Source organism: Cryptomeria japonica, unplaced genomic scaffold, assembly GCF_030272615.1.
Source record: "Cryptomeria japonica unplaced genomic scaffold, Sugi_1.0 HiC_scaffold_206, whole genome shotgun sequence".
Taxonomy (NCBI): domain Eukaryota; kingdom Viridiplantae; phylum Streptophyta; class Pinopsida; order Cupressales; family Cupressaceae; genus Cryptomeria; species Cryptomeria japonica.
In genome coordinates this window covers 185,001-207,500 of record NW_026729028.1, presented here as the reverse complement: position 1 = coordinate 207,500, position 22,500 = coordinate 185,001, and the positions used below count along the sequence as shown (strand labels likewise).

The 22,500-nt window shown below is 60.8% G+C and overlaps 2 non-coding genes across 2 annotated transcripts; both read right to left on the bottom strand.

The window, feature by feature from the left end:
* Positions 1 to 2,685: 2,685 nt before the first annotated feature.
* On the bottom strand, positions 2,686 to 2,804 carry LOC131868414 (5S ribosomal RNA). Its single transcript, XR_009366870.1, has one exon. It is a non-coding gene; the product is annotated as a 5S ribosomal RNA (ribosomal RNA).
* A 7,817-nt stretch (positions 2,805 to 10,621) lies between these two features.
* On the bottom strand, positions 10,622 to 10,740 carry LOC131868423 (5S ribosomal RNA). Its single transcript, XR_009366878.1, has one exon. It is a non-coding gene; the product is annotated as a 5S ribosomal RNA (ribosomal RNA).
* Between the last annotated feature and the right edge of the window lie 11,760 nt (positions 10,741 to 22,500).

The following is a 22,500-nucleotide window of genomic DNA, read 5'->3' as shown; positions in this document are numbered from 1 at the left end:
TTTAAAATCTCCTTTTTTTTTTGCCTTTTCTGGAAATTAGTGAAGGCAGCGCATCAAAGGTGCGCACCTCGCTGCCCACCTTGGTGTGCTCTGAGGTGCGCACCCGGGAGCGCTACGAAGTGTGCTCCAAGGTGCGGCGTGCACGTTGTCGGAGCCCGGTTTGCCCCGGGTGCGCACCTCGCCTGCACCTTGGCCGGGGTGGGCACCTTGGCTGGGTTTGCCCAGGGTGCGCTCCGAAGCGGGGTTACTGGAGCGCCCCCTCTTTTTTTGTCAGAGCGTTTGGTGGGGTTTCTCGCATTGGCTCTTCCCAGGCCCGGTTGTTGGGTGCGCTCCCACCCTGGCGCGCGCGAAGTTGGAAGTTGGGTTAATTGCCCGGGCGCGCACCTTCGCCAGGGTGGGCACCTTGGTGCGCACACCTTGGCTGGGCTGCGCACCAGGGCGGGCTCAAGATGGCACCAGCATTCCCTTTTTCTCACTATCTTTCAAAACGGAAATTTTAAAATCTCGTTTTTTTTTTGCCTTTTATGGAAATTAGTGAAGGCATCGCATCAAAGGTGCGCACCTCGCTGCCCACCTTGGTGTGCTCCGAGGTGCCCACCACGGTGCGCAACGCCGGTGCGAACCCGGGAGCGCCCCGATGTGTGCTCCAAGGTGCGGCGTGCACGAAGTCGGACCCCGGTTTGCCCCGGGTGCGCACCTCGCGTGCACCTTGGTGCGCACACCTTGGCTGGGTTGCGCGGCCTGGTGGGCACCATGGTGCGCACCAAGGAGCGCTCCGAAGTGTGCTCCAAGGTGCGGCGTGCACGAAGTCGGAGCCCGGTTTGCCCCGGGTACGCACCTTCGCCGGGGTGGGCACCTCGGCTGGGTTGCGCGCCCTGGTGCGCACCAAGGAGCGCTCCGAAGTGTGCTCCAAGGTGCGGCGTGCACGAAGTCGGAGCCCGGTTTGCCCCGGGTGCGCACCTCGCGTGCACCTTCGGCGGGGTTGCGCGCCCTGGTGGGCACCATGGTGCGCACCAAGGAGCGCTCCGAAGTGTGCTCCAAGGTGCGGCGTGCACGAAGTCGGAGCCCGGTTTGCCCCGGGTGCGCACCTCGCGTGCACCTTCGGCGGGGTTGCGCGCCCTGGTGGGCACCATGGTGCGCACCAAGGAGCGCTCCGAAGTGTGCTCCAAGGTGCGGCGTGCACGAAGTCGGAGCCCGGTTTGCCCCGGGTGCGCACCTCGCGTGCACCTTCGCCGCGGTGGGCACCATGGCGTGCACGAAGTCGGAGCCCGGTTTGCCCCGGGTGCGCACCTCGCGTGCACCTTCGCCGGGGTGGGCACCTCGGCTGGGTTGCGCGCCCTGGTGCGCACCAAGGAGCGCTCCGAAGTGTGCTCCAAGGTGCGGCGTGCACGAAGTCGGAGCCCGGTTTGCCCCGGGTGCGCACCTCGCGTGCACCTTCGCCAGGGTGGGCACCTCGGTGCGCACACCTTCTCAATGTTTTCTTGCCTTTTCTGGAAATTGGTGAAGGCAGCGCATCAAAGGTGCGCACCTCGGTGTGCTCCGAGGTGCGAACCCGAGAGCGCTCCGAGGTGCCCACGAAGTCGAAAGTCGGGTTAATTGCATTGTTTTCCCCGGGTGCGCTCCGAGGTGCGCAACATCGGCGCGCACCAAGGAGGGCTCCGAAGTGTGCTCCAAGGTGCGCACGATGGCGTGCACCTCTGGTGCGCACGATTCGGAGCTCGGTTTGACCGGGGTGCGCACACCTTGGCTGGGTTGCGCACCTTTTGTGCGCTCCAAGGTGCGCACGAAGTCGGAGCTCGGTTTGCCCCGGGTGCGCACCTTCGCCAGGGTGCGCACCTTGATGCGCACGCCTTGGCTGGGCTGCGCACCTTGGTGGGCGCCATGGTGCGCACCTTTCGTGCGCTCCAAGGTGCGCACGAAGTCGGAGCTCGGTTTGCCCCGGGTGCGCACCTTGGTGGGCGCCATGGTGCACTCCGAGGTGCCCAAGATTGGTGCGCACCAAGGAGCGCTCCGAAGTGCGCTCCAAGGTGCGCGCGAAGTCGAAAGTTGGGTTAATTGTCCGGTTTGCCTCGGGTGCGCACCTTGCGTGCACCTTCGCCAGGGTGGGCGCCTTGGTGCGCACACCTTGGCTGGGCTGCGCACACCTTGGCACCCGCGTTTCCTTCATTTTAAATTTTTTTTTTTTACAATCTCTCAAGTGGGAAATTCTATAATCTCAACTTTTTTTGCCTTTTCAGGAAACTTTTGAATGGAGCGCATCATTGGTGCGCTCCGAAGTGTGCTCCAAAGCTCTCTCCAGCTGCGTGCACCTGCCCCGGCCGCGCACCCGGCCCCGCCCAGCTTCGCTCACCTGTCCCGGGCGTCTGGTGCGGAACCTTAGAGTAAGAAACATCACCGTGCACCTTGGCCAACGTGCGCGACTCGACCGAGCGCGCACTGGCCGAGGTGCACACCGATTTCACCTGGGTGCGCGCGCAGCACCTCGGGCGCACCGGGGTGCGCGCACAACGCCCGGGTTGCACCGTGGCCTGTGTGCTCGGGGCGCCTCGGGTGCGCGCTCGGTGTCGCCCCCGCGCGCGCGGTAGTGCGGGCAGCGCACCCCGGCCCGGCCCGGCCCCGACGAGAACGCAAACGGGCAAAAGGTTTATTCAAATAGCATTGCGATGCCCGGCGAAAAACTAAAAAAGGGTGCAACACCGGGACTTCCCGGGAGGTCACCCATCCCAGTACTACTCCGGCCCAAGCGCGCTTAACTGCGGAGTTCTGATGGGATCCGGTGCACTAACGCTGGTATGATCGCACCCGTTATGAGCTTGTCGCAGTGTGTACTTAGCAAACCGCGACCCACGTGCGAATCCACCCCGGCCACCCACCCCCGTCGAGGTGCACACCCTCCCTCGCGAAGTGCGCCCCGTTCGCCAAGTGTGAGCCCTGCCCGGGTGCGCGCACCTTGCTAGGGCGTCGGGTGTGCACCCGGCCCGGCCTACGTGCGTGCACCTGTAGGGGGCGTCGTGTGCGTGCAGTGTCCCGTCTGCAACGCGGTGCCCACACACCACCTCGGGCGCAACGACCTGCGCTCACATGTGGGCCGAGTGCACCTTGGTGCATGTTCGGGGCGCCTCGGGTGCACGCTCGATCTTGCCCCGGTGCACCAAGGCGCTCGGTTTGCCCCGGGTGCGCACTTGGTGCAAGGTGGGCACCCAAAATAGGGATCAAGCACCAAAACACAAGTTTCGGGATGCAAAATGGGACCCAAGGACCACAAATGCGTTCCAAGACCCATGATGGGTCCACGAGAACAAAAATGTGTTCCGAGACTTAATAAACAAATATTGGGTTTTAGGAGAAGAAACATGCTCTGATGCCCAAAACGAGAATCGACCCCGAAAAGGCCACAGGCCAAAAGTGGGATGCGAGACAAAAAAAAATGGGACCCGAGGACCAAAATTGGGTTCCCAGGTCGAAGACAGGGCAACCGGACAAGAAACGACCTCTAAGGCTCGAAATGAGTCCCGACGACTAAAACTTGACAAGAAGCACCCATCAGGCACCCAACTCGACACCCATGGGATGCCGACCCACCCGGGCTTCCACCTAGCACACCTTGGCACCCACCCACCCTCGCACCCAACCTCGCACCCAACTTAGCACCTTTGAACCCACATTGGCACTCACCCTGACCCTGGCACCTTGGAACCCACATTGGCACTCACCTTGACCCTGGCACCCACCTTTGCACTCACCTTGGGACCCACCCTGGCTCCCACCTCGGCACCCACCCAGACACCCACCTTGGTTCCTTGGCACCCACCTTGGATCCTTGGCACCCACCCCGACACCCACCTTGGCACGCAACTTGGCTACTTGCCACCCACCTTGGCTCCTTGACGCCCACCCCGACAACCACCCCGTGACCTACCCTGGCTAGGGTTGGTGCACACCCACCCTGGTGCCCACCTTGGCACCCACCCTATGACCCACCTTGGCACGCACCTTAGTACCCACCCCGTTACCCACCCTAGGACCCACCCCGTGACCCACCTTGGCCAGGGTGGGTGCCTTGGTGCGCACAACTTGCCTGGGCTGCACACCAGGGCGGGCTCAAGATGGCACCCGCGTTCCGTTTTTTTCACTATCTTTCAAAACGGAAATTTTAAAATCTCATTTTTTTCTTTTTTTTGCCTTTTCTGGAAATTAGTGAAGGCAGCGCATCAAAGGTGCGCAATGCTGGTGCGAACCCGGGAGCGCTCCGATGTGTGCTCCAAGGTGCGGCGTGCACGAAGTCCGAGCCCGGTTTGCCCCGGGTGCGCACCTCGCGTGCACCTTCGCCGGGGTGAGCACCTTGGCTGGGTTGCGCGCCCTGGTGCGTACCAAGGAGCGCTCTGAAGTGTGCTCCAAGGTGCGGCGTGCACGAAGTCGGAGCCCGGTTTGCCCCGGGTGTGCACCTCGGGTGCGCACCTCGCGTGCACCTTCGCTGCGGTGGGCACCTTGGCTGGGTTGCGCGCCTTGGTGGGCACCATGCAGTGCACGAAGTCGGAGCCCGGTTTGCCCCGGGCGCGCACCTCCGCCAGGGTGGGCACCTTGGTGCGCACAACTTGCCTGGGCTGCGCATCAGGAAGGGCTCAAGATGGCACCCGCGTTCCGTTTTTTTCACTATCTTTCAGAACGGAAATTTTAAAATATCGTTTTTTTTTGCCTTTTCTGGAAATTAGTGAAGGCAGCGCATCAAAGGTGCGCAACGCTGGTGCGAACCTGGGAGCGCTCCGATGTGTGCTCCAAGGTGCGGCGTGCACGAAGTCGGAGCCCGGTTTGCCTCGGGTGCGCCCTGGTGGGCACCATGGTGCGCACCAAGGAGCGCTCCGAAGTGTGCTCCAAGGTGCGGCCTGCACGAAGTCGGAGCCCGGTTTGCCCCGGGTGTGCACCTCGGGTGGGCACCTTGGTGCGCATGCCTTGCCTGGGCTGCGCACCAGGGCGGGCTCAAGATGGCACCCGCGTTCCTTTTTTTTCACTATCTTTCAAAACGGAAATTTTAAAATCTCATTTTTTTTTGCCTTTTTCTGGAAATTAGTGAAGGCAGCGCATCAAAGGTGCGCACCTCGCTGCCCACCACGGTGCGCAACGCCGGTGGGCACCCGGGAGTGCTTCGAAGTGTGCTCCAAGGTGCTGCGTGCACGTTGTCGGAGCCCGGTTTGCCCCGGGTGCGCACCTCGCGTGCACCTTCGTCGGGGTGGGCACCTTGGCTTGGTTTGCCCCGGCTGCGCTCCGAAGCGGGGTTATTGGAGCGCCGCCTCTTTTTTTGTCGGAGCGTTTGGTGGGGTTTCTCGCATTGGCTCTTCCGAGGCCCGGTTGCCACCCTGGCGCGCACGAAGTCGGAAGTAGGGTTAATTGCCCGGGTGCGCACCTTTGCCAGGGTGGCACCTTACCTGGGCTGCGCACCAGGGCGGGCTCAAGATGGCACGCGCGTTCCGTTTTTTTCACTATCTTTCAAAACGGAAATTTTAAAATCTCCTTTTTTTTTTGCCTTTTCTGGAAATTAGTGAAGGCAGCGCATCAAAGGTGCGCACCTCGCTGCCCACCTTGGTGTGCTCTGAGGTGCGCACCCGGGAGCGCTACGAAGTGTGCTCCAAGGTGCGGCGTGCACGTTGTCAGAGCCCGGTTTGCCCCGGGTGCGCACCTCGCCTGCACCTTGGCCGGGGTGGGCACCTTGGCTGGGTTTGCCCAGGGTGCGCTCCGAAGCGGGGTTACTGGAGCGCCCCCTCTTTTTTTGTCAGAGAGTTTGGTGGGGTTTCTCGCATTGGCTCTTCCCAGGCCCGGTTGTTGGGTGCGCTCCCACCCTGGCGCGCGCGAAGTTGGAAGTTGGGTTAATTGCCCGGGCGCGCACCTTCGCCAGGGTGGGCACCTTGGTGCGCAAACCTTGGCTGGGCTGCGCACCAGGGCGGGCTCAAGATGGCACCAGCATTCCCTTTTTCTCACTATCTTTCAAAACGGAAATTTTAAAATCTCGTTTTTTTTTTGCCTTTTATGGAAATTAGTGAAGGCATCGCATCAAAGGTGCGCACCTCGCTGCCCACCTTGGTGTGCTCCGAGGTGCCCACCACGGTGCGCAACGCCGGTGCGAACCCGGGAGCGCCCCGATGTGTGCTCCAAGGTGCGGCGTGCACGAAGTCGGACCCCGGTTTGCCCCGGGTGCGCACCTCGCGTGCACCTTGGTGCGCACACCTTGGCTGGGTTGCGCGGCCTGGTGGGCACCATGGTGCGCACCAAGGAGCGCTCCGAAGTGTGCTCCAAGGTGCGGCGTGCACGAAGTCGGAGCCCGGTTTGCCCCGGGTGCGCACCTTCGCCGCGGTGGGCACCATGGCGTGCACGAAGTCGGAGCCCGGTTTGCCCCGGGTGCGCACCTCGCGTGCACCTTCGCCGGGGTGGGCACCTCGGCTGGGTTGCGCGCCCTGGTGCGCACCAAGGAGCGCTCTGAAGTGTGCTCCAAGGTGCGGCGTGCACGAAGTCGGAGCCCGGTTTGCCCCGGGTGTGCACCTCGGGTGCGCACCTCGCGTGCACCTTCGCTGCGGTGGGCACCTTGGCTGGGTTGCGCGCCTTGGTGGGCACCATGCAGTGCACGAAGTCGGAGCCCGGATTGCCCCGGGCGCGCACCTCCGCCAGGGTGGGCACCTTGGTGCGCACAACTTGCCTGGGCTGCGCACCAGGAAGGGCTCAAGATGGCACCCGCGTTCCGTTTTTTTCACTATCTTTCAGAACGGAAATTTTAAAATCTCGTTTTTTTTTGCCTTTTCTTGAAATTAGTGAAGGCAGCGCATCAAAGGTGCGCAACGCTGGTGCGAACCTGGGAGCGCTCCGATGTGTGCTCCAAGGTGCGGCGTGCACGAAGTCGGACCCCGGTTTGCCCCGGGTGCGCACCTCGCGTGCACCTTGGTGCGCACACCTTGGCTGGGTTGCGCGCCCTGGTGGGCACCATGGTGCGCACCAAGGAGCGCTCCGAAGTGTGCTCCAAGGTGCGGCGTGCACGAAGTCGGAGCCCGGTTTGCCCCGGGTGCGCACCTCGCGTGCACCTTCGCCGCGGTGGGCACCATGGCGTGCACGAAGTCGGAGCCCGGTTTGCCCCGGGTGCGCACCTCGCGTGCACCTTCGCCGGGGTGGGCACCTTGGTGTGCAGACCTTGGCTGGGTTGCGCGCCCTGGTGGGCACCATGGTGCGCACCAAGGAGCGCTCCGAAGTGTGCTCCAAGGTGCGGCCTGCACGAAGTCGGAGCCCGGTTTGCCCCGGGTGTGCACCTCGGGTGGGCACCTTGGTGCGCATGCCTTGCCTGGGCTGCGCACCAGGGCGGGCTCAAGATGGCACCCGCGTTCCTTTTTTTTCACTATCTTTCAAAACGGAAATTTTAAAATCTCATTTTTTTTTGCCTTTTTCTGGAAATTAGTGAAGGCAGCGCATCAAAGGTGCGCACCTCGCTGCCCACCACGGTGCGCAACGCCGGTGGGCACCCGGGAGTGCTTCGAAGTGTGCTCCAAGGTGCTGCGTGCACGTTGTCGGAGCCCGGTTTGCCCCGGGTGCGCACCTCGCGTGCACCTTCGTCGGGGTGGGCACCTTGGCTGGGTTTGCCCCGGCTGCGCTCCGAAGCGGGGTTATTGGAGCGCCGCCTCTTTTTTTGTCGGAGCGTTTGGTGGGGTTTCTCGCATTGGCTCTTCCGAGGCCCGGTTGCCACCCTGGCGCGCACGAAGTCGGAAGTAGGGTTAATTGCCCGGGTGCGCACCTTTGCCAGGGTGGGCACCTTACCTGGGCTGCGCACCAGGGCGGGCTCAAGATGGCACGCGCGTTCCGTTTTTTTCACTATCTTTCAAAACGGAAATTTTAAAATCTCCTTTTTTTTTTGCCTTTTCTGGAAATTAGTGAAGGCAGCGCATCAAAGGTGCGCACCTCGCTGCCCACCTTGGTGTGCTCTGAGGTGCGCACCCGGGAGCGCTACGAAGTGTGCTCCAAGGTGCGGCGTGCACGTTGTCGGAGCCCGGTTTGCCCCGGGTGCGCACCTCGCCTGCACCTTGGCCGGGGTGGGCACCTTGGCTGGGTTTGCCCAGGGTGCGCTCCGAAGCGGGGTTACTGGAGCGCCCCCTCTTTTTTTGTCAGAGCGTTTGGTGGGGTTTCTCGCATTGGCTCTTCCCAGGCCCGGTTGTTGGGTGCGCTCCCACCCTGGCGCGCGCGAAGTTGGAAGTTGGATTAATTGCCCGGGCGCGCACCTTCGCCAGGGTGGGCACCTTGGTGCGCACACCTTGGCTGGGCTGCGCACCAGGGCGGGCTCAAGATGGCACCAGCATTCCCTTTTTCTCACTATCTTTCAAAACGGAAATTTTAAAATCTCGTTTTTTTTTTACCTTTTATGGAAATTAGTGAAGGCATCGCATCAAAGGTGCGCACCTCGCTGCCCACCTTGGTGTGCTCCGAGGTGCCCACCACGGTGCGCAACGCCGGTGCGAACCCGGGAGCGCCCCGATGTGTGCTCCAAGGTGCGGCGTGCACGAAGTCGGACCCCGGTTTGCCCCGGGTGCGCACCTCGCGTGCACCTTGGTGCGCACACCTTGGCTGGGTTGCGCGGCCTGGTGGGCACCATGGTGCGCACCAAGGAGCGCTCCGAAGTGTGCTCCAAGGTGCGGCGTGCACGAAGTCGGAGCCCGGTTTGCCCCGGGTACGCACCTCGCGTGCACCTTCGCCGGGGTGGGCACCTCGGCTGGGTTGCGCGCCCTGGTGCGCACCAAGGAGCGCTCCGAAGTGTGCTCCAAGGTGCGGCGTGCACGAAGTCGGAGCCCGGTTTGCCCCGGGTGCGCACCTTCGCCGCGGTGCGCACCATGGCGTGCACGAAGTCGGAGCCCGGTTTGCCCCGGGTGCGCACCTCGCGTGCACCTTCGGCGGGGTTGCGCGCCCTGGTGGGCACCATGGTGCGCACCAAGGAGCGCTCCGAAGTGTGCTCCAAGGTGCGGCGTGCACGAAGTCGGAGCCCGGTTTGCCCCGGGTGCGCACCTCGCGTGCACCTTCGGCGGGGTTGCGCGCCCTGGTGGGCACCATGGTGCGCACCAAGGAGCGCTCCGAAGTGTGCTCCAAGGTGCGGCGTGCACGAAGTCGGAGCCCGGTTTGCCCCGGGTGCGCACCTCGCGTGCACCTTCGCCGCGGTGGGCACCATGGCGTGCACGAAGTCGGAGCCCGGTTTGCCCCGGGTGCGCACCTCGCGTGCACCTTCGCCGGGGTGGGCACCTCGGCTGGGTTGCGCGCCCTGGTGCGCACCAAGGAGCGCTCCGAAGTGTGCTCCAAGGTGCGGCGTGCACGAAGTCGGAGCCCGGTTTGCCCCGGGTGCGCACCTCGCGTGCACCTTCGCCAGGGTGGGCACCTCGGTGCGCACACCTTCTCAATGTTTTCTTGCCTTTTCTGGAAATTGGTGAAGGCAGCGCATCAAAGGTGCGCACCTCGGTGTGCTCCGAGGTGCGAACCCGAGAGCGCTCCGAGGTGCCCACGAAGTCGAAAGTCGGGTTAATTGCATTGTTTTCCCCGGGTGCGCTCCGAGGTGCGCAACATCGGCGCGCACCAAGGAGGGCTCCGAAGTGTGCTCCAAGGTGCGCACGATGGCGTGCACCTCTGGTGCGCACGATTCGGAGCTCGGTTTGACCGGGGTGCGCACACCTTGGCTGGGTTGCGCACCTTTTGTGCGCTCCAAGGTGCGCACGAAGTCGGAGCTCGGTTTGCCCCGGGTGCGCACCTTCGCCAGGGTGCGCACCTTGATGCGCACGCCTTGGCTGGGCTGCGCACCTTGGTGGGCGCCATGGTGCGCACCTTTCGTGCGCTCCAAGGTGCGCACGAAGTCGGAGCTCGGTTTGCCCCGGGTGCGCACCTTGGTGGGCGCCATGGTGCACTCCGAGGTGCCCAAGATTGGTGCGCACCAAGGAGCGCTCCGAAGTGCGCTCCAAGGTGCGCGCGAAGTCGAAAGTTGGGTTAATTGTCCGGTTTGCCTCGGGTGCGCACCTTGCGTGCACCTTCGCCAGGGTGGGCGCCTTGGTGCGCACACCTTGGCTGGGCTGCGCACACCTTGGCACCCGCGTTTCCTTCATTTTAAATTTTTTTTTTTTACAATCTCTCAAGTGGGAAATTCTATAATCTCAACTTTTTTTGCCTTTTCAGGAAACTTTTGAATGGAGCGCATCATTGGTGCGCTCCGAAGTGTGCTCCAAAGCTCTCTCCAGCTGCGTGCACCTGCCCCGGCCGCGCACCCGGCCCCGCCCAGCTTCGCTCACCTGTCCCGGGCGTCTGGTGCGGAACCTTAGAGTAAGAAACATCACCGTGCACCTTGGCCAACGTGCGCGACTCGACCGAGCGCGCACTGGCCGAGGTGCACACCGATTTCACCTGGGTGCGCGCGCAGCACCTCGGGCGCACCGGGGTGCGCGCACAACGCCCGGGTTGCACCGTGGCCTGTGTGCTCGGGGTGCCTCGGGTGCGCGCTCGGTGTCGCCCCCGCGCGCGCGGTAGTGCGGGCAGCGCACCCCGGCCCGGCCCGGCCCCGACGAGAACGCAAACGGGCAAAAGGTTTATTCAAATAGCATTGCGACGCCCGGCGAAAAACTAAAAAAGGGTGCAACACCGGGACTTCCCGGGAGGTCACCCATCCCAGTACTACTCCGGCCCAAGCGCGCTTAACTGCGGAGTTCTGATGGGATCCGGTGCACTAATGCTGGTATGATCGCACCCGTTATGAGCTTGTCGCAGTGTGTACTTAGCAAACCGCGACCCACGTGCGAATCCACCCCGGCCACCCACCCCCGTCGAGGTGCACACCCTCCCTCGCGAAGTGCGCCCCGTTCGCCAAGTGTGAGCCCTGCCCGGGTGCGCGCACCTTGCTAGGGCGTCGGGTGTGCACCCGGCCCGGCCTACGTGCGTGCACCTGGAGGGGGCGTCGTGTGCGTGCAGTGTCCCGTCTGCAACGCGGTGCCCACACACCACCTCGGGCGCAACGACCTGCGCTCACATGTGGGCCGAGTGCACCTTGGTGCATGTTCGGGGCGCCTCGGGTGCACGCTCGATCTTGCCCCGGTGCACCAAGGCGCTCGGTTTGCCCCGGGTGCGCACTTGGTGCAAGGTGGGCACCCAAAATAGGGATCAAGCACCAAAACACAAGTTTCGGGATGCAAAATGGGACCCAAGGACCACAAATGCGTTCCAAGACCCATGATGGGTCCACGAGAACAAAAATGTGTTCCGAGACTTAATAAACAAATATTGGGTTTTAGGAGAAGAAACATGCTCTGATGCCCAAAACGAGAATCGACCCCGAAAAGGCCACAGGCCAAAAGTGGGATGCGAGACAAAAAAAAATGGGACCCGAGGACCAAAATTGGGTTCCCAGGTCGAAGACAGGGCAACCGGACAAGAAACGACCTCTAAGGCTCAAAATGAGTCCCGACGACTAAAACTTGACAAGAAGCACCCATCAGGCACCCAACTCGACACCCATGGGATGCCGACCCACCCGGGCTTCCACCTAGCACACCTTGGCACCCACCCACCCTCGCACCCAACCTCGCACCCAACTTAGCACCTTTGAACCCACATTGGCACTCACCCTGACCCTGGCACCTTGGAACCCACATTGGCACTCACCTTGACCCTGGCACCCACCTTTGCACTCACCTTGGGACCCACCCTGGCTCCCACCTCGGCACCCACCCAGACACCCACCTTGGTTCCTTGGCACCCACCTTGGATCCTTGGCACCCACCCCGACACCCACCTTGGCACGCAACTTGGCTACTTGCCACCCACCTTGGCTCCTTGACGCCCACCCCGACAACCACCCCGTGACCTACCCTGGCTAGGGTTGGTGCACACCCACCCTGGTGCCCACCTTGGCACCCACCCTATGACCCACCTTGGCACGCACCTTAGTACCCACCCCGTTACCCACCCTAGGACCCACCCCGTGACCCACCTTGGCCAGGGTGGGTGCACCCACCCTGGTGCCCACCTTGGCACCCACCCATCCTAGCACCCAGCCTGTGACCGGGCTTGGAACCCAACCTTGCACCCGCACCCGTCTTGGCCAGTGTGGGTGCGCACCCATCCTGGCACCCACGTTGTGACACACCCTTTAACCCACGCACCCTAGCACCCACGTTGGCACCCACCTTGGAACCCAACCTAGCAACTTGGCACCCACCCCGTGACCCACCTTGGCATCCACCATAGCAGTCGCCGACTTGGCACCCACCTCGGCACCCACCTTGACACTTGTGGACCCACCTTGCCACTCACCCTAGCATCGACCCATCCTAGCACCCACCCTGGCACCTTTGCACCCTAGCACTCACCCATCCTAGCACCTAACCTGTGACCCACCTTGACACTCACCCTCGCACCCACCTTGGAACCCAACCTAGCACCCACCCACCCTGACACCAACCCTAGCACCTACCCACCCTTGCACCCACCCTGTGACCCATCTTGGCACCCACCCATCCTACCACTCAACCTATCACCCACCTTCTCACCCACCTTGGCATCCACCTTAGCACCCACCCACACTGGCACCTTGGCACCCACCTCGGGCAAGGTGGGTGCACACCCACCCTGGCACCCAATTTAGAACCCACCGAGCATGTTACCCACCTTGGCACCCACATTGCAGCCCACCCTAGTACCCACCCTATGACCCACATTGGCATCCACACCCTAGCACCCAGGCACCTCGACACCCGCCTTGACACCCACCCTAGCACTGAACCTGTGACCCACCTTGGAACTCACCCTAGAACCCACCCACCCTGTGAACCACCTTGGCATCCACCTTAGCACCCACCCACCTTGGCACCCACTCTAGCACTCACCCATCCTAACACCCAACTTGTTACCCACCTTGGCACCCGCCCTCGCGTCCACCTTGAAACCCACCCTAGCACCCACCCACGCAGGAGCCCACCTTGGCACCCAACCTAACACCCACGCATCCTGGCACCCAACTTGTGACCCACCTTGGAACCCACCCTAGTACCCACCTTTGAACCCACTATATCACCAACCCACCTTGGCACCCACCCTATGACCCTCTTTGGAATCCACCCTAGCACGCACCCACCCTGGCACCCACCATGGAGCGCACCCTAGCACCCACCCACCTCGGCACGCACCTCAACACCCACCTTGGTGTGCGCACTGCGCCAACCTCTCAAAGACCCTATGTGGTGCGCTCCAAAGTGTACACCTTTGGTGCGCTCCAAGGTGCGCACCTTTGGTGCACACCGAGGTGCACACCAAAGTGTGCACCGAGGTGAGCACCAAAGTGCACTCCAGGGTGCACACCAAGGCGTGCACCTTTGGTGCGGTCAATGCAAACGAATTCGGAAGTTGGGGTCGATGTCCTAATCGCTGCTGCAGACTACACGTATGAGAATCGGACAAATAGCTTTATATAGGGGAGGTGTTGCGTTTGATGGGTCGACTCCCCTGGTTGTGTGCACTGCACCAACTTCAAAGACCCTGTCTTGTTTAAGAAGTCAAAAGTTGGGGTGGATGTCCTAATCATTGCTGCAGTCTACGCATGTATGAGAATCAGACAAATAGCTTATATAGGGGAGGTGTTGCATTCGGTGGGTTGACTCCCCTGGTTGTGCGCACTGCGCCAACCTCAAAGACCCCGCATAGCAGAAGAAGTCGGAAGTCGGATTTTGGTGAGCACCAAGGCGTGCACCTTTGGTGCGGTCAACGCAGACGAATTCAGAAGTTGGGGTGGATGTCCTAATCGTTGTTGCAGGCTACACATGTATGAGAATCAGACAAATAGCTTATATAGGGGAGGTGTTGGGTTTGATGGGTCAACTCCCTTGGTTGTGCGCATTACGCCAACCTCAAAGACCTTGTTTTCGTTAAGAAGTCAAAAGTTGGGGTCAATGTCCTAATGGCTCCTGCAGGCTACACATGTATGAGAATCGGACAAATAGCTTATATAGGGGAGGTGTTGGGTTTGATGGGTCGACTCCCCTGGTTGTGCGCATTACGTCAACCTCAAAGACCTTGTTTTCGTTAAGAAGTCAAAAGTTGGGGTCGATGTCCTAATTGCTCCTGTAGACTACACATGTATGAGAATCAGACAAATAGCTTATATAGGGGAGGTGTTGGGTTTGATGGGTTGACTCCCCTAGTTGTTCGCATTACACCAACCTCAAAGACCTTGTTTTCGTTTAGAAGCCGAAAGTTGGGGTCGATGTCCTAATTGCTCCTGCAGGCTACGCATGTATGAGAATCAGACAAATAGCTTATATAGGGGAGGTGTTGGGTTTGATGGGTCGACTCCCCTGGTTGTGCGCATTGCGCCAACCTCAAAGACCCTGCATTGCGGATGAAGTCGAAAGTCAGAGTTTGGTGTGCTACAAGGTGTGGTCGAAGGTGCTCACCTAGGTGTGCACCTTTGGAGCACAGGAAAAGTGCCCTCCAAAAGTGCGCACCTTTGGAGTGCACAAAAGTGCCCTCCAAAAGTGCGCACCTTTGGAGCGCAGAAAAGTGCCCTCCAAAAAGTGCCCTCCAAAAGTGCGCACCTTTGGAGCGCAGAAAAGTGCCCTCCAAAAAGTGCCCTCCAAAAGTGCGCACCTTTGGAGCGCAGAAAAGTGCCCTCCAAAAAGTGCCCTCCAAAAGTGCGCACCTTTGGAGCGCAGAAAAGTGCCCTCCAAAAAGTGCCCTCCAAAAGTGCGCACCTTTGGAGCGCAGAAAAGTGCCCTCCAAAAAGTGCCCTCCAAAAGTGCGCACCTTTGGAGCGCAGAAAAGTGCCCTCCAAAAAGTGCCCTCCAAAAGTGCGCACCTTTGGAGCGCAGAAAAGTGCCCTCCAAAAAGTGCCCTCCAAAAGTGCGCACCTTTGGAGCGCAGAAAAGTGCCCTCCAAAAAGTGCCCTCCAAAAGTGCGCACCTTTGGAGCGCAGAAAAGTGCCCTCCAAAAAGTGCCCTCCAAAAGTGCGCACCTTTGGAGCGCAGAAAAGTGCCCTCCAAAAAGTGCCCTCCAAAAGTGCGCACCTTTGGAGCGCAGAAAAGTGCCCTCCAAAAGTGCGCACTTTTGGTGCGCACCAAGGCGCTGGTTCGGTCGTTGCAGGCGAGTTCGGAAGTTGGGGTCGATGTCCTGAGCGGAGGTGCAAACTACACAGGTGTCGGAATCGGACAAATAGCTTATATAGGGGAGGTGTATGCTTCGATGGGTCGACTCCCCAGGTTGAGCGCACCGCGCCAACCTCAAAGACCCTACGGTATGGATGAAGTCGGAAGTTGGGTCCGATGACCGATTCGATTAGTAGGTATGCTCATGAGGTCGGAATTTGGGTCCGATGACCTGCCATGTGCAGGAAGGCGAATGTTGACACTGTGCGTTGCAAGGTGCACACCAAGGCGCTGGTGCGGTCTTTTTAGTCGAGTTCGGAAGTTGGGGTCGATGTCCTGATCGGAGGTGCAAGCTACACAGGTGTGGGAATCGGACAAATAGCTTATATAGGGGAGGTGTATGCTTCGTTGGGTCGACTCCCCGGGTTGAGCGCACCGCGCCAACCTCAAAGACCCTACGGTATGGATGAAGTCGGAAGTTGGGTCCGATGACCGATTCGATATGTAGGCATACTCGCGAGGTCGGAATTTGGGTCCGATGACCTGCCACGTGCAGGAAGGCGAATGTTGGCACTGTGCGTTGCAAGGTGCGCACCAAGGCGCTGGTTCGGTCGTTGGAGGCGAGTTCGGAAGTTGGGGTCGATGTCTTGATCGGAGGTGCAAACTACACAGGTGTGGGAATCGGACAAATAGCTTATATAGGGGAGGTGTATGCTTCGTTGGGTCGACTCCCCGGGTTGAGCGCACCGCGCCAACCTCAAAGACCCTACGGTATGGATGAAGTCGGAAGTTGGGTCCGATGACCGATTCGATATGTAGGCATACTCGCGAGGTCGGAATTTGGGTCCGATGACCTGCCATGTGCAGGAAGGCGAATGTTGGGACTGTGCGTCGCAAGGTGCGCACCAAGGCGCTGGTGCCGTCGTTGCAGTCGAGTTCGGAAGTTGGGGTCGATGTCCTGGTCAGAGGTGCAAACTACACAGGTGTGGGAATCGGACAAATAGCTTATATAGGGGAGGTGTATGCTTCGATGGGTCGACTCCCTGGGTTGAGCGCACCGCGCCAACCTCAAAGACCCTACAGTATGGATGAAGTCGGAAGTTGGGTCCGATGACCGATTCGATACGTAGGCATATTGGCGAGGTCTGAATTTGTGTCCGATGACCTGCCATGCGCAGGAAGGCGGAATTTGGGTCCGATGACCGAGTTGATGGCGTGCCATGCGCAGAAAGGCGGAATTTGGGTCCGATGACCGAGTTGATGTTGATGGCCCGCCATGCACAGGAAGGCGGAATTTGGGTCCGATGACCGATTTGAAGGCGTGCCATACGCAAAAAGGCGGAGTTTGGGTCCGATGACCGAGTTGATATTGATGGCCCGCCATGCGCAGGAAGGCGGAATTTGGGTCCGATGACCTGACATACGCATGGAGTCCGACTCGGGGGCCGATGTTCGATTCGATGACTTGCATTGTGGGTAAAGTCGGAAGTTGTGGTCTTTGACCCGATTCGATGACCAGACTTCGGCTGCTTGAGAATCGGACAAATAACTTATATAGGGGAGGTAGTGTTCTCGAGCATCCTCCCCCCGTGCCCGTTTATGTCGATTGATGCTGGTGCTCGACTGGTTGGAGCGCTCGGATGCAAAAATCTTGCACCAGGATTTATCGATTGTGATGGACACGGCAAGTCTCCTGATTGCTATGCAGGAGCTCATCGTGAATCTCTATGCGGCCTTGGTATGGACTCGACCTGCGGAATGGTTCGGCAATGGTAGTCGCTCCAACACGTCCTTGCAATGGCCACAGAGGTGATTCGACTAGAGCTCCAGTCTAGCTTTTGGGTTGCTTGGCGGACTGGTATAGCCGCGATCGAGTTCCGGCCATGAACGTTTTAGATAGCTCTTGGGCTTTCTGGGACGGAAGTCGGAAGTTTGGGCTGTTGTCCGATTTGATGACCATTCTTCGGATGTGTGAGAATCGGACAAATAACTTATATAGGGGACTGTGTTGTCTCACGCAGCCCCCTCCGTGCCCCTCTATCTCGACCGATGTTGGTGCTTGAAAGGGTTGGGATCGCTCGGATTTATAAACGTGCACCACCATTTGTCGAGTGTGAGGGACGCGGCAGGTCTCCTAAATGCTATGCGGGCGCTCTCTGAGAATCTCTATCCGGCCTCGACACAGACTAGTCTTGCTGAATGGTTTGGCACTGGTAGTCGATCCAACACGTCGTTGTTGTGGCCGCCTAGGCGATTCGATTCGAGCCCCCGTCTAGCTTTTGGGTTGCTTGGCGGATTTTGCCCTATCCGCAAGTGAGCTCGGTCCCTAAACGTTCGAGAAACCCGATTGCTATGCGCCGACTCTCTTTCTTGCGAGCCTCCATCTAGCTTTTGGGTCTCTACGGAACGGAAGTCGGAATCTGGGACCGTTGTTTGATTCGACGAGGCAGACTACGGTTGTGCGAGAATCGGACAAATAACTTATATAGGGGAGGTGTTGACTGGAGCATTCTCCCCCGTGCCCCTCTAACTCGACCAATGCTGGCGCTCGAACGGTGGTAGCGCTCGGATTTTCATTGAGCGCCAGCATTGGTCGATTTAGAGGGGCATGCGAGATTCCCGAATGCTATGCGAGGGCTCTAACGGAAATGTCTATTGGTTTCGGTATGGATGCAATTGCGAGTGGTTCGGCAAAGGTAGTCGTTCCGATGCGTCCATGTCGTGGCCAAATCGATAATTCGATTTGAGCCCTCGTATAGCATTTGGGTCTCTCGATGTGATTCCGCATTCCAGTCCCTTTGGGCACTGCTTGAGCCGCATCCCAGGGGGTTCCCTTCCCAATAATCTGCCTCGCAACCCGATTGCTATGCGGTGAGGCTCCTCGGCCGCCTCGGAACTATCTGTGTATCAGACGCATCGCGGGATAAGGGGTTGGCAACGGTAGTCGCCCCAAGCGCGTCCGATGCTTGGACCATTCCGAGGCGGCCCTGAAGCCTCTTCCGTCTAGCCGTTGGGTCCTTCTCGCCGCATCCCTCGCCTCGCACCCCGATTGCTATGCGGTGAGGCTCCTCGGCCGCCTCGGAACTATCTGTGTATCGGACGCGTCGCGGGATAAGGGGTTGTCACTGGTAGTCGCCCCAAGCGCGTCCGATGCTTGGACCATTCCGAGGCGGCCCTGAAGCCTCTTCCGTCTAGCCGTTGGGTCCTTCTCGCCGCATCCCTCGCCTCGCACCCCGATTGCTATGCGGTGAGGCTCCTCGGCCGCCTCGGAACTATCTGTGTATCGGACGCGTCGCGGGATAAGGGGTTGTCATTGGTAGTCGCCCCAAGCGCGTCCGATGCTTGGACCATTCCGAGGCGGCCCTGAAGCCTCTTCCGTCTAGCCGTTGGGTCCTTCTCGCCGCATCCCTCGCCTCGCACCCCGATTGCTATGCGGTGAGGCTCCTCGGCCGCCTCGGAACTATCTGTGTATCGGACACGTCGCGGGATAAGGGGTTGTCACTGGTAGTCGCCCCAAGCGCGTCCGATGCTTGGACCATTCCGAGGCGGCCCTGAAGCCTCTTCCGTCTAGCCGTTGGGTCCTTCTCGCCGCATCCCTCGCCTCGCACCCCGATTGCTATGCGGTGAGGCTCCTCGGCCGCCTCGGAACTATCTGTGTATCGGACGCGTCGCGGGATAAGGGGTTGTCACTGGTAGTCGCCCCAAGCGCGTTCGATGCTTGGACCATTCCGAGGCGGCCCTGAAGCCTCTTCCGTCTAGCCGTTGGGTCCTTCTCGCCGCATCCCTCGCCTCGCACCCCGATTGCTATGCGGTGAGGCTCCTCGGCCGCCTTGGAACTATCTGTGTATCGGACGCGTCGCGGGATAAGGGGTTGTCACTGGTAGTCGCCCCAAGCGCGTCCGATGCTTGGACCATTCCGAGGCGGACCCGAAGCCTCTTCCGTCTAGCCGTTGGGTCCTTCTCGCCGCATCCTTCGCCTCGCACCCCGATTGCTATGCGGTGAGGCTCCTCGGCCGCCTCGGAACTATCTGTGTATCGGACGCGTCGCGGGATAAGGGGTTGTCACTGGTAGTCGCCCCAAGCGCGTCCGATGCTTGGACCATTCCGAGGCGGACCCGAAGCCTCTTCCGTCTAGCCGTTGGGTCCTTCTCGCCGCATCCCTCGCCTCGCACCCCGATTGCTATGCGGTGAGGCTCCTCGGCCGCCTTGGAACTATCTGTGTATCGGACGCGTCGCGGGATAAGGGGTTGTCACTGGTAGTCGCCCCAAGCGCGTCCGATGCTTGGACCATTCCGAGGCGGACCCGAAGCCTCTTCCGTCTAGCCGTTGGGTCCTTCTCGCCGCATCCCTCGCCTCGCACCCCGATTGCTATGCGGTGAGGCTCCTCGGCCGCCTTGGAACTATCTGTGTATCGGACGCGTCGCGGGATAAGGGGTTGTCACTGGTAGTCGCCCCAAGCGCGTCCGATGCTTGGACCATTCCGAGGCGGACCCGAAGCCTCTTCCGTCTAGCCGTTGGGTCCTTCTCGCCGCATCCCTCGCCTCGCACCCCGATTGCTATGCGGTGAGGCTCCTCGGCCGCCTTGGAACTATCTGTGTATCGGACGCGTCGCGGGATAAGGGGTTGTCACTGGTAGTCGCCCCAAGCGCGTCCGATGCTTGGACCATTCCGAGGCGGCCCCGAAGCCTCTTCCGTCTAGCCGTTGGGTCCTTCTCGCCGCATCCCTCGCCTCGCACCCCGATTGCTATGCGGTGAGGCTCCTCGGCCGCCTTGGAACTATCTGTGTATCGGACGCGTCGCGGGATAAGGGGTTGTCACTGGTAGTCGCCCCAAGCGCGTCCGATGCTTGGACCATTCCGAGGCGGCCCCGAAGCCTCTTCCGTGTAGCCGTTGGGTCCTTCTCGCCGCATCCCTCGCCTCGCACCCCGATTGCTATGCGGTGAGGCTCCTCGGCCGCCTTGGAACTATCTGTGTATCGGACGCGTCGCGGGATAAGGGGTTGTCACTGGTAGTCGCCCCAAGCGCGTCCGATGCTTGGACCATTCCGAGGCGGACCTGAAGCCTCTTCCCTCTAGCCGTTGGGGCTTTCTCGCCGCATCCCTCGCCTCGCACCCTGATTGCTATGCTGTGAGGCTCCTCGGCCGCCTTGGAACTATCTGTGTATCGGACGCATCGCGGGATAAGGGGTTGGCAGTGGTAGTCGCCCCAAGCGCATCCGATGCTTGGACCATTCCGAGGCGGCCCTGCAGCCTCTTCCGTCTAGCCGTTGGGGCCATCTCGCCGCATCCCCCACCTCGCACCACGATTGCTATGCGGTGAGGCTCCTTGGCCGCCTCGGAACTATCTGTGTATCGGACGCATCGCGGGATAAGGGGTTGTCACTGGTAGTCGCCCCAAGCGCGTCCGATGCTTGGACTATTCCGAGGCGGCCCTGCAGCCTCTTCCGTCTAGCCGTTGGGGCCATCTCGCTGCATCCCCCACCTCCTCGGCCGCCTCGGAACTATCTGTGTATCGGACGCATCGCGGGATAAGGGGTTGGCAGTGGTAGTCGCCCCAAGCGCGTCCGATGCTTGGACTATTCCGAGGCAGCCCTGCAGCCTCTTCCGTCTAGCCTTTGGGGCCATCTCGCCGCATCCCTCGCCTCGCACCCCGATTGCTATGCGGTGAGGCTCCTCGGCCGCCTGGGAACTATCTTCGTATCGGACGCATCGCGGGATAAGGGGTTGTCACTGGTAGTCGCCCCAAGCGCGTCCGATGCTTGGACTATTCCGAGGCGGCCCTGTGGCCTCTTCCGTCTAGCCGTTGGGGCCATCTCGCCGCATCCCCCACCTCGCACCCCGATTGCTATGCGGTGAGGCTCTTCGGCCGCCTTGGAACTATCTTCGTATCGGACGCATCGCGGGATAAGGGGTTGTCACTGGTAGTGGCCCCAAGCGCGTCCGATGCTTGGACTATTCCGAGGCGGCCCTGCAGCCTCTTCCGTCTAGCCGTTGGGGCCATCTCGCCGCATCCCCCACCTCGCACCCCGATTGCTATGCGGTGAGGCTCCTCGGCCGCCTTGGAACTATCTTCGTATCGGACGCATCGCGGGATAAGGGGTTGTCACTGGTAGTCGCCCCAAGCGCGTCCGATGCTTGGACTATTCCGACGCGGCCCTGTGGCCTCTTCCGTCTAGCCGTTGGGGCCATCTCGCCGCATCCCCCACCTCGCACCCCGATTGCTATGCGGTGAGGCTCCTCGGCCGCCTTGGAACCATCTTCGTATCGGACGCATCGCGGGATAGGGGGCTGTCACTGGTAGTCGCCCCAAGCGTGTCCGATGCTTGGACCATTCCTAGGCGGCCCTGAAGCCTCTTCCGTCTAGCCGTTGGGGCCTTCCCGCCCCATCCCTCGCCTCGCACCCCCGATTGCTATGCGGTGAGGCTCCTCGGCCGCCTTGGAACCATCTGTGTATCGGACGCATCGCGGGATAAGGGGTTGGCACTGGCAGTCGCCCCAAGCGCGTCCGATGCTTGGACCATTCCGAGGTGGCCCTGAAGCCTCTTCCGTCTAGCCGTTGGGGCCTTCCCGCCCCATCCCTCGCCTCGCACCCCGATTGATATGCGGTGAGGCTCCTCGGCCGCCTTGGAACTATCTGTGTATCGGACGCATCGCGGGATAAGGGGTTGGCACTGGTAGTCGTCCCAATCGCATCCGATGCTTGGACCATTCCGAGGCGGCCCTGCAGCCTCTTCCGTTTAGCCGTCGGGGCCTTCCCGCCGCATCCCTCGCCTCGCATCCCGATTCCTATGCGGTGAGTCTTCTCGGCCGCCGCGGAACTATACCTGTTATTGCTACTGCATCCTTCGGCTGGTAACCTCCTCTGCCGCCTTGGAACGTTCTCTTTGTCGGACGCGTCGCGGGATAAGGGGTTGGCACTGGTAGTCGCCCCAAGCGCGCCCGATGCATAGACCGCTCCGAGTCGACCTTGCTTTCAGCCTCTCACATGCATAGACCTCTCTGAGTCGACCCTGCAGCCTCTCACGTTTAGCCTTTGGAATCTCGCCTCACAACATGATTGCTATCCTTGATGCATCCCTTGCCTCGAGCCCTGATTGCTTTCTTGGCTGCATCCCTCCTCTCCTCACAGCCCGGTTGTCATCACTGCTTCATCCGTCGCTTCATGCATTCTGGCTGCTGGGCCCTTCCCACCGCACACCTCGATTGCTATCTCTTCTGCATCACACACCCCGATTGCTATCTCTGCTACATCCCTCGGCTCTCACTTCTGCATCCTTCGCCTCACACCTCGATTGCTATCAATGCTGCATCCGTAACCTCACACCCCGATTGCTATGCGGGGAGGCTCCTTGGCCGCCTTGGAAATTTCTGTGTGTCGG